At 27.8% G+C, this 19,919-nt stretch overlaps 1 pseudogene; it reads left to right on the top strand.

Moving 5' to 3' along the window:
• Nucleotides 1-8,022: 8,022 nt before the first annotated feature.
• LOC145973766 (uncharacterized) lies at nt 8,023-13,403 on the top strand (annotated as a pseudogene).
• Nucleotides 13,404-19,919: the final 6,516 nt, after the last annotated feature.

Consider the following 19,919-nt stretch of genomic DNA (forward strand, 5'->3'; position numbering starts at 1 on the left):
ATTGAGATAGAAGAACAGGAAAGAAAAAGAAGATAAGAAGATATAAAACTAAAAAGAAAAAAGCAGAGGATAAGAAATATAATAATTTTTAAGGTATGTTAAATTTTTGATATTTAACCAATGCATTCTTGTGATTGCTGTTTCAGAAGTTGCGCTGTTACTTATTTTATTTTATATTTATATGTATGATTATATTTGGGGTCTCGTAATATAATCTCTCATATATCATATTACATTATTAATATTTTAAGATCTATCAGAATATTTTAATTGTAAATTAGAGAAGAATAATTCTATATGCGATAAACGTACTCTTAGAATATTATTGCATTAAAAAATTATTTATGATAACGATTTAACAATGATGTGCTTTCAATGTTATACTATAAAATACAATTGTTTTTAAACAAATTAATGTTACAAATTAAGGTATTATAACTCTTAAATTGATATTTTAAAATCTCTATATTATATTATAAAATATTTTAATATATATTATTCATACAATGTAAACCTTTTTTTAGGAAACATAATATGTGAAGGAAATTATAAAAGAATGATACACATATAGTGCTATGGTGGTATCTAAAACAAACTATCGATTATTTCTATTGGACTTCAAATACGATATTAACGAAAATTGTTTAATTTGAAAGGAGATTATATTACAAAGTTTATTTATTGCAAAAGACATTCAAAATGTTATTTATCAATATCAATTCAAATCTTTAATTGCTGAATAAATGAATGATATATTCTTTGAATATCAGATATAACAATAATACAGTATTATAATTATATTGATAATACATTTCTACGTATATTGTGTAGTATACTTTCGTAAAAACTATTGTTGATAGATGATTTTTTATTGTAAACATTTTCATTTCCTAAAAAAATTTAAAAGTTATATTCGAATAATTATTATTAATGTTTGTTATTATTACAGTTAACATTGTTTAAATACATTATTTATCCAGCAATTAGGAAATTACATTTTTATAGGTAACATTTTGAATATTTACTGCAATAAATTTTGCAAAAATAATATTAAAAATATAAACAGACATTATAAAGTACATTAGAAAAATATATTACATTAAATACATATATCTCATTATATACTTATACATATAGTAAATTTAATTTATACATACATATTGAATTTTTCTTAAAGTTCTCTTTTGACATAAATATAAAAAGTTTTATTTAACTAATAGTTAATAACCTTTAAAGTTCGGAAATAACCTTAAGGAAAATTTTTCTTATATCATATTTCCCTTTAAATTAAAAAAATTTTTGTTTCTAACATTTCTTTGTATTTTAAAATCCAGATATATGTTATATACATATATCTCATTATATACTTATACATATAGTAAATTTAATTTATACATATTGAATTTTTCTTAAAGTTCTCTTTTGACATAAATATAAAAAGTTTTATTTAACTAATAGTTAATAACCTTTAAAGTTCGGAAACGACCTTAAGGAAAATTTTTCTCATATCATATTTCCCTTTAAATTAAAAAAATTTTTGTTTCTAACATTTCTTTCCCACACAGCACATGATATCATTCGAATATTCTATACTCATACTGTAAATATCCCAGATAGCACATGGACGTTCCATGGACGTCCAATGAATGTTCAAGTTCGAACATTGGGACGTCCAAAAGATGTCTGAATTAAGTTCGACGGACACCCATTGGACGTCCATAGGAGGTCGGTTTTTCACAACTTTGGACGTCCAAAATAATATCTAAAAAGGATCTAAAATAGACGTCATTTTCAGTGCTTTATTCTTCAAAATTATTGTTAAAATAAACATCAAAACCCAGAAAATGTTTATATTTAGTTATATATAATTGTGTAGATATAATTACGTATGGCTTTTGACCTAATTTAATCATATATATAAAATTATTTTTTATTATATATAAATAGATCGCATTATGCAGCTTTTATAACATATAAAACATTTGACCCAACAAAATTAAATAATATAATTAAATAATATAATTTATCTATTTTATATAAAATTTTACATAAAAATTTCATATAAAAATTTCGTTTATATTTAAATTTGCTTATTGCATTTTAAATAGGTAATTTAAAATGTAAAGTGCAATAAACAAGTTTAAATAGGTAATGGATTATTTTCGTTTATTCGCCGGACATTTACTTGTCCGATTTATAAAGTCAATTTAATATCTGAAGCTCCTGCAATGAGATCAGAAATTAAATTGAACAGTATATTTTTAATCGTATTTGTTACCCTTTCAGCAAACTTTATATAATTCTCATAACTAAAACTTAAGTACGAGAAAGATAGCGCATCGCCCGTCGCGTAGCGGTAAACGAACGAATTAACGTTCTTGTGTGCTCGCGCGAAACTTTGATGTCCAAGACCGGACATCTTATGGACGTCCAAATATTGGCCGTTAACGGATGTCTGGAATCAGATGTACTATGGACGTTCATTTCATGTCCATGGACGTGCGGACGTAAAATGGACATAAAATAAACGTCCATAGGATGTCCTGTGTTATCTGGGATACGTTACAGATGTAATATACTGAGAATAATCCCATAACATCTCTTGTTGTATATTATTTTTCATATATTCTCAGAATATACTTTGAATATCTCGTATTAGTATATTCTTTCTCATATATTTTCAGGATACTCTATAATATTGCATGTGTTTCTTCATTTTGCCGCTACGCGCGCCACCAAACTCGTACTTAATTTTTGGTGAAATGGACATAAAGGACTGGTACTAACATGAATTCCAAAGTTTCTTCTTTTTTCTTTTTAGTCAGTTTAATTTATAATAAACTGACTTAATTTAAAGTAATTTGTCTAATATAATCTGGATTTCTTGTTGGAATTCAGAATATTAAACAGATTATTTGAAATTAAAAAGAGAAGTAATCCATTTACTGCATTTATTAAGGTATTTCATCTATTACCGAGTGTACTTACATAATTGTACATAGATTATCGAGATCAATATTTCAATAAGAATCATTTAATAAACACTAATAGGTGTTTTTCAAACGTTTTATATTCATCTATTAGAAATAACATTTTTGTCTGAAGTTTTGTTTATAAAGTAAATAATTTCACATTTTTATTTATTTTTTACATCACGAAGAATCTATTTTTTATTCTACATATAGTCCAACTGTCTTCTATATTCATATATAATTTATTAATGTAAAAATTTGCTTAAAATATTCTAAAAATATACTCATAATATACCAAAAAATATTCTGAGTATATACTGAGTAGGTTTCTAAGGCAGACATAGGAACATCCTCCATACATTCTCAAAATATCATAGTATGTATATCGAATATTAGTGGGATATACACAATCTACGTTTGCGATATACTGAGTACATACTCAGGATCTACCTGTGCTGTATGGGTTGTATTTTAAAATCCAGATAGATGTTACTGTTTTGATTTAGGCACCACATCTTGTGCACTTGGCAACCAAAATGCCTCAACATATCAACTTGTGCACATCATATCAATACATTTATGTTTTGCATATACATATATAGAAATGTATGTTTTGATATACATAAATTCATGTGTTAAGGCATTTTAGTTGCCGAGTGTACATTATTCAATTTTTTCAATATAATTATTATAATATATGCGCTGAATATAATAAATCTATTAAATGTATAAGGTATTTAGGTTATAATATATGTGAAATATATCTGAAAAAATAATTTCTTTATATAAAAGAATACACATATATGTATGGATGTATATATATGTATATACAGGGTGTCCCATTTTACTTTTATCCTAATACTTTTATGCACAGAATAATAAGACAAATAAACTAATGTAAAGAAAACACATGAATCTTAAAGATATCTAAAAGACAATAAGATATCTTTAAGTCGCCTAATAGTCATCTTTTAGCGACATGTGTTGTCTGGGTTCATTAAATATATATATATATATATATATATATATATATTATATTATATAATAAAAAATAGTAGTTTTCATTTAAGAAATTGAAGCTGACTCACGTGACCTTCAAACTATCTAAGATTAAACCAATGGTATCATCTTATAGCCCCCTTGAAATATCATACAACTTTTATGTGAAACATTTTTGTCTGTCGAGCTCAATTTTTTTATTCAGTTAGGTCCTTTAAAATGGGACATCTTGTGTATGTATATATGTGTGTGTGTGTGTGTGTGTGTGTAATGTTCATTTATACTTAATAATATTTTCGTTACAATTGTAGATATTCAAAATACTTTTTATTAACAATGCATTAATTTTTAATTGTTGAATTAATGAACAATATATCCTTTAAATGAGTAATTCCATTATATATAATAGTGGCACAAGCATTGATAACCTTCTTACATATATTGTGTAGTATTATTTTATTTTATAACAATACTACACAATATATGCATAATATATTATATATTTTAACTTTCTGTATTGATATATTAATGGACAATGGTTTTCCTCTTCTTCTCATTTTTAAACACATAAAAAACAGAATAAAAAAACTAATTGCCACAAAATTCAATAAAAATTCGATGGAAACAATTACAGAATATTGTATATTTATATATTGTGTAGTATTTATATATTGTTTCTATATATTGTATAGTATTTATACATATTTATATATTGTGTAGTATTGTGAAAATTGCAATGTTATGATAGGACGTGGAAATCAATCATTCACTCTCATGGAAGTTATAAAATAATTGGTTACCGCGTCTTTTCTGCATCTAGTAGGCAGAAGCCTTCAAGTCGCTATTTTATGTATTTCTTGAAGTTATAAAATTATTGTTTGATATTTGCCTAATAAGATTAAAATAAAACACTTTGTATAAAACATATTATTGAATTTGTCTTTAAATTCTCTTTATAATAAAATCAAGAGACATGGTAATGTCTTCTAAAAAATATAATAACATTTTCTGCAACCTTTTTATTGCAATTTATCGCATTTGAAGGTATCCATTTATACTAAATTATTATTATTAAGATACAAGACGTTTTAATTTTCTGCACAGAATTAGGTTCAAGATTGACGGCGACTTTTGAAGAAGAGCGACTTTTCAAGCGGAGGTAAGTTAATTTTAATTTCAAAAATCGCAAAGGCTGCTGTGCGCTAATACAGAGCTGCTGTGCGCTTGTAAGAAACGGCTGCTGTGCGCCGATACAGAGCTGCTGTGCGCCTGTAAGAAACGGCTGCTGTGCGCCGATACAGAGCTGCTGTGCGCCTGTAAGAAATGGCTGCTGTGCGCCGATACAGAGCTGCTGTGCGCCTGTAAAAAACGGCTGCTGTGTGCCGATACAGAACTGCTGTGCGTCGTAATAAAATTGTACATTGATATAGAGCAACTGCCTAGAGAGCAGTTTGTTGCATATTTTAAAATAAAAAGGTTACACCTAATAATTATTTATTTATATTGTATTTATATAAAATGTTTACAAACACAAAGAATATAACTCTGCCATCTAGAGAAAAAGATATAATTGTTCGAGGTGACTGGTTAACTGACATACATATGGACTATTTCGGTTATCTCTTACAAAATTATTCAGATTATAGACCTGTTGAAACCTGGCGAGTGCAATGCCTTGATAGGATTCAACCTATGCCAGTAGATAAAAAACATATACAAATATTACATAGTTCATCAGGTCCATATGATGGACATTGGGTTTGTAGCTATTATGACAAAAAGAACATATTTATTTATGATTCATTAAATTATAAGAAGCTACATAAACATCACGAACAATTCTTAAAAAAATTATTCCCAACATATGATTTTAAAAAGCACCCTGTCAAGTTCCCAACAGTACAGCATCAACCAAATAGTAACGATTGCGGTGTTTTTGCAATAGCTCTTGCAATTTCATTATTATTTAATATTAAACCTGAAAAAGTGACATATGATCATAGTTTAATGCGTTCGCATTTGATAAAAATTTTTGAATCTAATGTAATCGAGCATTTTCTACAAGATAAACGTTATACTTTTCAAAAAATACTCCCATTAGCAGTAGTTAAAGCGAGAGAAGCTGAAGCAATTCGTATAAGTGCGATACGTCAACATAAGACAAAGCAACAAAAATTGAATCGTTTGGAAAAAGTTGATAATAGTCATTCTGAGAAAAAATTACATAATAATCAATTATTAATATTACATATTAATATTACATATTAATATTACGGACAATACGCCAAAAAAATTTATACAAATAACGAATGACAGTAAAAAAATAAGTAATATTGAAGAATTTATAAAACTAACAAATAATTTTAAAGAAACAAATGATATTGAAGAAATAAATATTCCAAAAGAATGTGTACAAATAACAAATGACAGTGAAAAAACAAATAATATTAAAGAATTTATAAAAACAAATAATATTAAAGAAACTAATAATATTGAAGAAATAAATAATATTGAAGAATTTATAAAAACATCAAATAATATTAAAGAAACAAATAACATTGAAGAATTTATAAAAACAACAAATAATATTGAAAAAATAAATGATGTTAAAGAAACTGATAAGTATTTTCAAAATAAGCATTATATTAAAAATTCCACCGGTTACAAAATTATTGATAATAATAATGATTTATGTAGTAACAATAAAATAAGTAAAATCAAAATTTACCAACCAATCTATGCAAACAAAGATTCTAAAAATAAATGTACTAAGAAACGTTCTCGATGTGAAGATACTGTCCAATTAGAAGTTAATATAAAAAAACAATGTGTGCAAGATTTAGAAAGTTCTCTTATACATTATACTAAAAATTTAGAAAATAATCGAGCTAAAAAACAACGTCCATGCGAACAAGATTTAAAAATCAACCGCGCTAAACAACGGTATAGATATAAAAAGAATTTAGAAGATAGACGCGCTAAGAAAAGAAAGCGATATGAACAAAATGTAGAACATAATCGCGCTAAGGAACGGTATCGATATGATCAGAATATAGAAAATAAACGCGCTAGGAAACGGGATTTATATAAACAGAATATTGTAAAACAACGTGCACAAAAACGTAAACGCTATTCCATAAACACTCAGCAAGAACGAGATAGACAAAAAGGATTAGATCCTGATCGCAAATGGCTTTACAACAGACGATATTATCAAAAAAGTAAAAAATCTGTTCTTGTTATAAAAAATCACGATGTTGGAAAAAAAGTTATTAAAAAATATAATAAGTTTTGGTCGAAAAACACGATAAAACTTCATCATTCTTTAGAAATATTTATACAAAATATTATGAAGAAACTCACTATTAAAGGCCACATCGAGAAACGATTAAAAGCTGAAAAAATCGTACGTTGGTGTATGCATGTTAGAAGAAGTTATATACGTAATATTTACAAAATGTTAGCTTTGATTAAAAAGAAAACAGAAGCGAGTTTAACTCAAATTGAAAAGTGTCCTACAGTTGAAGAAAAATTAGATGCCTTATGTGGCGAATCTAGTCATACAGCCTCATCTGAAAATTATTTTATTGATTCTACATATCAACATGTAATTCCAAAAGAATCATTAGTAATAAATGGAGATGAGAAAATAAGAAACTTACCGTTAACAAAATCTGCATTCAAACCTTCAGTAATGAATGAAGAAGGAAAAGTAGTAAATATATTACCGTTAATAGAAATAGAAACGAAAAAATCATGGTCGTGCAATTTTTCATGTAAAATTGACGATCCAATTTTAATTAGTCGTTATCAGAAATTTTTCGAAACTTTGAATTTCTGTACTTTAAAAAATGTACCTAAATTGATACAAGATATTCATAAATGTACTATGAAAACTTCAAATGAGAAATTGGGCCATACGCGTAGCTGCCATATTGATTTAACACTTTGTGAAGGAATGTTTCTTCCAGTTCAACTATTATCGCCTCATTTTCCACGAGTAAGATATATTAAGCGTTTAATTTATCAACTTACAGATTCTTATCGAAAGATGGATAATCTGGATGAAGCATTAACTAATGCTGATTTAAATACATTAAATGAAATTGTAACTTCTGCAGAAGAAAAAGATATGTACAAACAGCAACAGACAGATTCAATTATGAGCGATGATGATATTATTTCTAAATATCATCAAGCGTTTAAGGCTTTGGTTAAACGATCAACAGACACGTCACGATATGCTTGCGTATCGTGCGAAAGATTGTGTTACAAGAGAAATGTTTCTGAAGTCAATATTCTTCAAGGATTAGACACTCAAGATTGGAAAAATTTAATGGCACATATACAACAAGAAAGTAATGCGCAATATATATGTACTTATTGTGCAGGTAAATTTCGGAAAGGCGTAATGCCCGCATACTGCATTTTGAATAATCTCTTTACACAAGATGTGCCCGAAGCAATATCATCTCTTAACATATTTGAAAAAATTCTTATACAGAGAGCTAAAGCATTTCAAACTGTCGTCAAAATGGGAACTGTTATTAATAAAAAATTGCCTCAAAGGCAAATGGTACAAAAAGTTAAAGGCAGAACATTTCATTTACCACTTCCGTTACAGGAGACATTGAAGAAATTATGCTTGGATACTGATCCAATAAATGTTAATAACGAATTATATATTTTAGTTAGAAGTATCCCGAACAAATCAAAGATTATTTGGGAAGAAATAGTTAATGTTAAAAAAGTTTTTGATGCTTTAACATGGTTAAAGGACAACAATTCTTTATACTCTAACATTATATTGCCAAATGATCATAATAAATTGAACATTTTAGAACAATTAAAAAATTCAGAATTTCAAGTGGAAGAGACAGAAGCGATATTAGATGACGAACCTGACAATGAGATATTAGATAATTCAATAGATGAGACGAAAAATGGTGTCGAAAATATATTAGACAATCAACATAAGGCAATGTTAACTCAAGTTACAGATGAAAAAGATGGTTATTATGAAGAATACACTATCTATCCCTTATATGAAAAGAAAGCAAATAAAACTTCTACAGAATTGTACCAAATGTTAAAAGTTGAAAATGCACCTTTGGATAATCGTGAAAAAGATTTAGATTTAATGTGTTTTCCAGATTTATATCCTTTTGGTATTAATGGACAACGTGAAAGTAGAAAAGTGAAACTTCATGATCATGAATTTATTAAATGTCGTTTGACATCTAAACATCCAAAATACAAATTAAACCAACAATATTTATTTTATTTATTGAATGATGCCAATATTCGTCAGTTAAGACGTGGAATGTATCATAAATTGAATATAACTAATCCTCAAGATCGTTATACGGCTGCAGAGTATTTAGAAGCATTGTCGAAAGAACAGTTGGAATCTGATCTAACAACAATATTTTCTACACTTCGAAATACGGAACAATATTGGCGTAAACCGAGAAGTAATCTAAGGTGTATGACGCAGCATTATGGACCTGCGACATGGTTTATAACACTTAGTCCGAGTGAATGGTTATGGGAAGATTTAGGTGAATATATTCGTGAAGTAAATAAATGGCATGATGTTTCTTTAGTTAGCGAACTTGTTGCTAAAGATCCTGTATCAACGTCCAGGTTTCTTGATAATAAGTTTCGGGCAATGCTCGATTTCATTAACTCCAAAGATCATCCAATTGGAGAAGTAACACACTATTTCTGGCGACGAGAATACCAAGGTAGAGGTATACAACATTTCCACTTATTAATTTCGATTAAAAATGCACCAATTTTCAATGAATCTACTGTTGAAGAAGTCTCTAAATTTATTTTACAACATATAAGCTGCAGAATGCCAGATGAAAATATTTCGCCATTATTGTACAAACGTGTTGATACGCATCAACGACATAAACACAACGATTATTGTCTTCGCTCTAAAAAAGTAGGCCGTAAAGTTATTCGTCGATGTCGTTTTGGATTTCCTCGTCCCGTTACTGAAACTTTTAACATGAGAGATGTAGCAACTTCAATAGCAGGTAGAAAACAATTGAAACAGAAAAATAGGCTTTATGATCTTCCTCGAACGGAGAATGAAGTTAATATAAATGATTATAATCTTGTTCTTCTTACTGCATGGGAAGGTAATATGGATATACAATTTATTGGTGAAAAATCATCGCTGCTTACTTCATACATTACTAAATATATGAATAAAGCAGCAAAATGTGAGTTGTCTGATTCTATTCTTAATACTGAAAATAATAATAATAATAATAATAAGAAATTAGTGAGTCATCTTTGGAATATAAGTATGCGATTTGTGAATAATAGAGAATGTGGAGCTCTCGAAGCTGCTGATACATTGTTAGGTATTTTTTTGTATGGAACTGATCGAAATACAACTATCAGATGATTAGATGTTAATCAAATACGACGTAAAAGATTAAAAAATTACAAGAAAATTGAAGCTCTTGATCCTGAATCTACATATATATTTTATCCGTCTTTAATAGATGATCTTTATCCACATAGACCAAACGAATTAGAAAATATATCTCTTTATGAATTTGCACAGTGGTATGATGTCTCGAAGATCAAACCAAAAAATAATGTTGAATATTATTATATAAAATAGGTGATGGTAAATATCTTAAACGACGACAGCGTGGATATCTTATTGATCATTATAAAATTAATGTTAATACACAGCCGGAAAAGTATTTCTTTGCGTTATTACTTATGTTTAAACCATGGCGAAAATTAGACGATCTTAAAAACGGAGATACATATGCCGAATTGTTTCAGAAAGAAAAATTGCATCTTGTAGAAGCGTTACAATATCATGAAAAATTAGAAGAATTGCAAAAAGCATTTGAAACTGCAAAACAGTTAGTTCAGCAGTGCCTAGATGACGATTTACAAAAACAACAGTCTCAGGATGATCCTGAAAATCCGATAGGTGTTCAAAATATAGAAGCTGGTGAAGCAATGCAAGATTTTAAGGATCTTGGTGATAAAGCGGTTCGAGAAATCGATATATCTGAAATGATAGCAAAATTAAATGCGGATCAAAAACGTGTATTCGATAAAGCTATCAATACTGTAAAGTCAGATGAATCAATATTGCGATTATATGTTAGCGGAGAGGTGGTACTGAAAAAAGTTTCTTAATCAAGACTATTACATGCTGGATAAAACAAAATCTCAACAAAGATACTGCTGTAGCAGCACCTACTGGTATAGCAGCATTTAATATACACAATCCATAGATTGTTTCAATTACCCGTTGAACATGGTAATACTCCTAAGTATAAGCAACTATCTGATCATGTATTGGAAGTTTTACGAGAACAGCTTAATAATGTTATTCTTTTTATAATTGATGAAGTGTCAATGATATCTAATTTGACTTTAATGTATATAAATCTTCGATTGTCTCAAATATTTGACACTAGTGATTGCGATGATGGTTGGTTTGGTCGAAAGCACATTCTTTTATTCGGAGATTTGCTTCAACTACCTCCCGTACGCGATGATCCTATTTTTAAACATTTATCAGATGAAAAAGTTGCTAAATATCTTGGTTCCATAAATGCGGTTAATTTATGGACTACATTATTTGAGTATGATAAATTGATAATCAATATGCGTCAGCAAGGAGATAACACTTATCGTGAGTTATTGTCAAGAATTCGTATCGGTTTATTAACAAAATCTGATGGTAAGATTCTCGAAAGTAAAAAAATTTGTTTTAAAGGTGATTCCTTCGAATCTAGACTAAACGAGTTATGTAATTTTATTAATAATCTATCATCAGACATCGTTTGTTTACTGCCAACTTGTCATATGTGTGATGTTCTCAATGATGCAATGTTAAGTCGCATTACTTCTAAAGAAATAATATTAGTTGCTGAAGATACAATTGAATGTATTCCATATCTAAAAAAGAAAGTATTAAAAGTATTATCAAATAATGATGATGATAATTCAAAAACAGCTGGGCTTTCGAAAAAAATCATAATTAAAATTGGAGCGAAAATTATGATACGGCGTAATGTTGATGTTAGTTTGGGTCTTGTAAATGGTACAATTGCTAAAGTAATTTCAATTGTACAAGATAATGATGGTCAGGTAGAAAAAATTAAACTTCTTTTATCATCAGATTTAGAATATTTAATTGAAAGAGTAAGTGTTAAATTTGAGGTGGTAAATAGAGCATACGTTGTCAGAAAACAATTCCCAATATGTTTGAGTTACGGCCTCACTATACATAAAAGCCAAGGATTGAGTTTGCAAAGTGCTATTATGGACATTGGTAATTCTGTGTTTAATTGTGGCCAAACTTATGTTGCATTATCGCGATTAACATCTCTAGAAGGATTACATTTAATTAACTTCGATCCTTCATCAGTAAGAGCTAATGAAGATGCAATTATTGAATATAATCGTCTAAAACAAATACATAAACCGAAAGTAGAAATGATTGCTATGTTAAAGGAACAATATTACAAAGTAAAAGATGTCTTATGGGTGTTACCAAAAGTAATAGCTTCTGTTCAAAAATCAGGTTTAGATGAAAATGTTCGAAAAAGTACAGCTTGGGTCATGCATGGTTTTCAAAATACAGACAAGGTTTCATGCTATGCAAATGCAGTATTACAGTGTTTATTGAATTTAAATGCCATTAGGCAGCAATTGTCTAATTGTGATAAATCAGATATTTTACGTATATTAATGCATCGATATGAAAATGGAATATGTAATTTAAATACATATGCAATACGACAATGTGTAGGAGAATATTTTTCAAGTCCTATAAAACGAAATGTATCTGATTTTTTTATAGCTCTTTGTGAAAAATATGAATATATAAAGAGTTTAGTGAGGCATCAAATAACTTCTATTAGACGATGTAAAACTTGTGATAATACAAAAATTACTGTTGATAATAATATTATTATTTCCATTCCTATTAATAATTTAAAGAAGAAAACTTGTAATCTTAATGAATTATTAAATATTACGTTTTCACATTGGTATCAGTCGCATAATGAGACGTGTGAATATTGTACTGGAAATGATATAAATGATATAATTCAAAAAAGAAATAATATTATCAAAAGAGATAGTGTTGTTATTCGTGTAATATTTTCATCACAGGACAATAAATTAACGAAAGCAACACAAAACTTCAATTTGAGTGCTATTCCAACAATTAAAGTATTAATAGATGGACATTTATATAAAGTCATGAATGCTATATTTTACTATGGTTCAAATATTGACGAAGGTCATTATATAAGCATGTGTAGAGAAGGAACATCTAATATTTGGATTGAAGTTAATGATGCTCAAGTTAAAAAAAGGCAGTGGCCTAGAGGTGCTAAAGATGTTTATTTACTATTTTTACAGAAAATGTAGTAAATAATAAATATCAAATGTTATAAAATAAAGAAAAAAATTCCTTATTAAAATACACTATTCAAAAGAATCTAGGGAACACTTTTCATACCCTAAAAATTAGGCTATTTTCAAACCGCTGAAACTCGTCGAAAAATCATCGTAGAAAAAAAATTAAAAAAGCATTTTGAAGCATGATGTTTCAACTTTAACGCGCTATCGGTGGTTTTTTTTTTAAATCTTTTATCTTCCTTATTCTGCGCTTTAAAAAGGAACACACTGTTTAGTTTCTTAAAATTATGTATTTTTAACACGCTGCAACTTGGAAGAAATTTTTTTCGAGAAATTCAACTCAAGCTCTATAAATTACAACATTTTCTCTGTAAAATGCTTTTTTAAAAATCTTTCTACGATTTTTTTTGACCGAGTAATGCGATTTTGAAAATAAACCAGTATTTTTTAGATATGATATCGATACTCGGTGAAAAATCATCGTAGATGAAAAATAAAAAAAGCATTTTGAAGCTTGAAACTTCAACTTTAACGCGCTATCGTTAGATTTTTTAAATTTTTTATCTTCTTTTTTCTGCGCTTTAGAAAAGAATATTGTGTTTTTCCTTAAAATTACGTTTCTTTGACACTCTGCAGTTCGATAAAAAAATTTTTCTCAAAAAATTCAACTCAAGATCCATAAACTACAACATTTTACCTACAAAACGCTTTTTTAAAAACTTTCCTACGATTTTTTTTGACCGAGCTACATAACTTCGAAACCAATATGTAAAATGATGTATACCGCCGGCATTAGCGTTATCCAATGTGCACCACGTGGAGGTTGCCGATCGGATTTTGCACATCATGTGTTGTGTGTGTGTGTGTGTGTGTGTGTGTGTGTGTGTGTGTGTGTGTGTTACATAGCAGAGATAAGGACCCCGCAGTTCGTCACTCCTGCAGTATTTAATGACTCCAAACCCTCTCTGCTCTCTCTGTGTGTGTGTGTGTGTGTGTGCGCCAGCACGCGTGCGCGCGTGAGTGCATATGTGTTTAATAGCGTGTGTTACCTCCTCTCTGATCAATTACCGCTTGCAGACGCTCTTCTTCATATTGATTTCGAAGTTATGTAGCTCGGTCAAAAAAAATCGTAGGAAAGTTTTTAAAAAAGCGTTTTGTAGGTTGTAGTTTATGGATCTTGAGTTGAATTTTTTGAGAAAAATTTTTTTATCGAACTGCAGAGTGTCAAAGAAACGTAATTTTAAGGAAAAACACAATGTTCTTTTCTAAAGCGCAGAAAAAAGAAGATAAAAAATTTAAAAAATCTAACGATAGCGCGTTAAAGTTGAAGTTTCAAGCTTCAAAATGCTTTTCTTATTTTTCATCTACGATGATTTTTCACCGAGTATCGATATCGTATCTAAAAAATACTGGTTTATTTTCAAAATCGCATTACTCGGTCAAAAAAAATCGTAGAAAGATTTTTAAAAAAGCATTTTACAGAGAAAATATTGTAATTTATAGAGCTTGAATTGAATTTCTCGAAAAAAATTTCTTTCATCAAGTTGCAGCGTGTTAAAAATACATAATTTTCATCAAGTTGCGGCGTGTTAAAAATACATAATTTTAAGGAACTAAACAGTGTGTTCCTTTTTAAAGCGCAGAATAAGGAAGATAAAAGATTTTTAAAAAACCACCGATAGCACGTTAAAGTTGAAACTTCATGCTTCAAAATGCTTTTTTAATTTTTTTTCTACGATGATTTTTCGACGAGTTTCAGCGGTTTGAAAATAGCCCAATTTTTAGGGTATGAAAAGTGTTCCCTAGATTCTTTTGAGTAGTGTATATTTACATGTTTAACTTGATTAATACTTAATCATTTAATAATTGTATTTCGATCAGTTCTATGCAAAAAAAGGTGTTATGTATCAGCAATTTCATGAACAATGCTTAATATTCTGTACTATTTATGTATAAAAATTTTTTATGTGTGAAAGAGAAAGAGAAAGAGATTATCAATTATATATTTTTATTATTAAATAGAATATTTTTATTATTAAAAATAAAATTTGTAACTCACTCTTTTCCTGTTTTACTTATTCAAAGATGAATTAGATAAGCAGAGCAATGATTATTTATTACTAAATTTAGAAATATTGATTGAGTGAAAAAATAATTAACTTCTAATGACATATTAATTTGTTTGTATTTGTCTAGTAAGAATAACAAAGAAGTTTGAAGTCTGGTTGTCTAAGTAAGCTCTAAGTAAGATCTAAAAATGACCGTCATATTTTAATAAAATATGATGGGGATGGTGGCGGGTTCTTTGCTTATATATTTAATCATGTTTAATGTATCTATAGTACAAAAAGGAGTGATATCTCTACAAAAATTACCCTTTTAAAAAAAAGGTAAAAAAAGGTGCTAAGTCCGCGTAAAAACTGTTATGTGTTTGCAAAATAATGGTTATTATAACCCTCAAAAACTATAAAAAACCTATTTCAAAAATAGTACCATTTCAATCTACAAAATTATTTTAATCTACAAAATAGTTATTTTAAACCGTAAAAAAACTAAGTTATTTTAGTTATACATTTTATTTATCTTACAAAAGTAATGATATCAATAAAATTGTGCTAAGTAAAAATAAAAATTTATAAAAATAAATCAAAAAACTGTATCAAAAAAGTTACAAAATACTATCAAATCCAAACAAAAAATAATATCGAAAAGTTGTGCTATTTGAAGATAAAAACATAATAATATTTTAATAAAAAGTTAGACATCATGTGTTTAATTTTTTACAAAAATATATTACAAAATTGCGCCAACAAAATAAAAACTTTTAATATAAAATATATATTTTTCTTAAATTTCTAGTATTAAAAGAAAAATATTAAATAAAAATAAAGTTGACAAATTTAATTAAAAAAAGAAAAACATAAAATATTAAAAATAAAATTAAAACTTATCAAGAAGATAAAAATTAGAAATTAATAGAAAAAAAATACAAATTTATATAAAAATTAAAAATTAAAATAAAAATTAGAAAATAAAATTAAAAATTATTAAGAAAATAAAAATTAAAAATTAATAGAAAAAAAATTTATATAAAAATTAAAATAAAATTTTAGTTAAAAGACTTAGCGCTGCTATACGATCTAGAAATGACCGTCATATTTTAATAAAATATGAGGTTCTTTGCTTATATATTTAGTCATGTTTAATATATGTATAGTATAAAAAAGAGTGATATAGCAGCGCTATATATCTCTAAGTCTTTTAACTAAAATTTTATTTTAATTTTTATATACATTTTTTTTCTATTAATTTTTAATTTTTATTTTCTTAATAATTTTTAATTTTATTTTCTAATTTTTATTTTAATTTTTAATTTTTATATAAATTTGTATTTTTTTTCTATTAATTTCTAATTTTTATCTTCTTGATAAGTTTTAATTTTATTTTTAATATTTTGTTTTTCTTTTTTTAATTAAATTTGTCAACTTTATTTTTATTTAATATTTTTCTTTTAATACTAGAAATTTAAGAAAAATATATATTTTATATTAAAAGTTTTTATTTTGTTGGCGCAATTTTGTAATATATTTTTGTAAAAAATTAAACACATGATGTCTAACTTTTTATTAAAATATTATTATGTTTTTATCTTCAAATAGCACAACTTTTCGATATTATTTTTTGTTTGGATTTGATAGTATTTTGTAACTTTTTTGATACAGTTTTTTGATTTATTTTTATAAATTTTTATTTTTACTTAGCACAATTTTATTGATATCATTACTTTTGTAAGATAAATAAAATGTATAACTAAAATAACTTAGTTTTTTTACGGTTTAAAATAACTATTTTGTAGATTAAAATAATTTTGTAGATTGAAATGGTACTATTTTTGAAATAGGTTTTTTTATAGTTTTTGAGGGTTATAATAACCATTATTTTGCAAACACATAACAGTTTTTACGCGGACTTAGCACCTTTTTTTACCTTTTTTTTAAAAGGGTAATTTTTGTAGAGATTCTTATTACACGCCATTTTTTTTCCTCAAAGGAATAACACGCGAGCGAAAATCGTGCAAGTTTCCTCGGGCGAAGAAAATCTCGAAAATGCTTATATTCGGTTAAAGGTTGTCCATTTTATATATTTTCCTCCCCACTCGAAAAAGGAAAACCAAACAAATTTATCGCTGCTCGGAGAAGTCCGAAAAAAATGTAGGTTTGAAATTTCTTGTGCCGTATTGTAATTATATTTTTCATCGTAGCGCGAATAATCTATTTGATTTCTTATTTTGTTTTTCGAAAAAGCAACTGACGCCAAGCATTTCTATAATTACCTTAATTAAGTATTGGTATACGCATATGATTTCTTTAAAACTAAGCGTAATAAAAAAAAATTTGTAATTATTTCATTTGTCAAAGATTTTTATTTTGCGTCGACCATAGCTATTACACGAGTAGAATAAATTTTTAAAATTATTTGTTTCTTTCTAAGAAAAAATACTCGTTTAATGCTAATAATAATAATAATAATAATAATAATAATAATACACGATGTGTTGCTGCGTGTTCGCAATAAAGGACAGAAGGAGATATTGGGAGATATATTGAAAACGTAGTAAAAAAAAGTACTCTGTGAAAAAAAAACGATATTTATTATTACGTTTTATCGATGTACATTTATTTATTGGTTTTCATAAAATTTTTGTTTCTGTAAAATCGTACGAGAAATTTCATTAAATTTAAGCGAAAGTATCTGTACAAATACAATGCTGAAATATACATCTAAAAATGTTAAATTATTAATTTGAGTTCGGACACTTTGTTCGATTTCTTCATAATTTCCTTTAATTGTGAGTTTTATAATTTCACAATCTATGTACGATGAGGGAAGTTTTAATTCTATTTCGTTTATTATATAGTTAGCACATGTATTGACAGTATCAACGATATTAATTAATTGCGACAAACGCGTATGTACGCATTTTATAATATTTTCCAAGCCGAGGAAAGTAACTTTCTGCATCACGATAGCGGTGTTATAAGTTTTTCGTTTCTTCAACGGAGGTTGTTCTTCCTTCTCGCCATTAGTTGCGGAATATTCGGTGGTTTCCTTGTATGCCACTAGAATAGCCCTCGCGCCATAAGCGCTAGTAAAGTTGATGGTGATATTGTTAATAATAATCGGATTTAATCTCCCCGTTCTTTTTTTATTCTCGTTCAAATACTGCCTCATATGATCCATGCAGGCTTGAAATTGCTGCCACGTGTCGGAGTCGAGACAAATCTCATCAGCATTATTGCTCGTTATTTTAACAATTGGAACGAAGCAGTCTTCCTTCGTCGATTGCAATCCCACTTGTATCTTCTTAGTGAAAGATGAATTAAGTCCATATGTTGTTGATAGCAACAAATGTCGATTTCTTCCACCGTTGCCGATTTTATTGTCTCCATTTCCCGGCTCCTTAATATCGCAAACGTGCGCGGATTTCACAAAACTGGCTATTTCCGTCGTTCCAGCCATTACTATTAACTTTCGAGTGTACTATGTAAAAAATAGTCATAACAACGATAGCGTATTTGCGTCGAATTTTTCTTCTTCGTTTGAGGCTTAACTTCTGTTAACGACGGAATTCGAATGAATCGCGGTTTGTCCTCGCGCTTATATTACTGCTTCTCCCCCTAAAAAAAGTCTAAAAAAGAGTGGGGGAAAAATAATATGAAGTGAGCATAAATGCGTGTTCAAACAAAATATTTTACAATAATCAAAGAAAAAATACCGAGAAACTTCTATAAACGTTTCTAGAAACTTCTAAAAATTTTCTCTAAGCTATATCTCGGTGATTCACCACGGGAAAAATATTTGAGAATGTTTTATTAGGGAAGATTTTTTTCATCAGGAAAATATTTTTCTTAACCTTCTAAAATAATTAGAAAGAGACTTGTAAATCTAAATGATAAATTTATAGATATTACGTGCGGGGGTATATCCGAATGTTTAATTTAAAAAATGTGAAATCTTATTAGATTTCTTAGTCGATACGGTATATATGCTGTTTCAGCATGAGAAAAAAATAGGTCGATTTAGGATGAGGGTTTCGCCAGGGTGGATTCAAGGTGAGAATATTTTCCATATCTTCCTAAATTATTTAGAAAGAGAATTGTTTTTTTAATCGCTATTGCAAATATAGCGGGTCTATTTTAAAATGAAAACCATTGACGGTTATCTTAAGATGAGATTATTTTTAGGTGTCTCTAGTGTATCTTTTCTTAACGTGTGTTTAGGCTTTTAAGAATCTCTAGATATTATTATTATTATATCACGGGGGATAGTGTTTGTCTGAGTCAGCTATCGGTTGATTCATAAAATACGAGTATGTACAGGTATTTTGTAATTTAGGCGATACATCGATTTAAAATATATTTTCCAGAATTTAAGCATTTTATTTTTACTATAAGCGTATATGGAAAATCAATTATGAGCTCATTAGCGTTGGTGCTCGCGAAAGTCGCTGATGCGAGCCTACCC

The sequence above is a fragment of the Camponotus vicinus genome, unplaced genomic scaffold (genome assembly GCF_025532165.1).
Source record: "Camponotus vicinus isolate PSW18456_S1 unplaced genomic scaffold, iyCamVici1.0 SCAF_6, whole genome shotgun sequence".
Lineage (NCBI taxonomy): Eukaryota > Metazoa > Arthropoda > Insecta > Hymenoptera > Formicidae > Camponotus > Camponotus vicinus.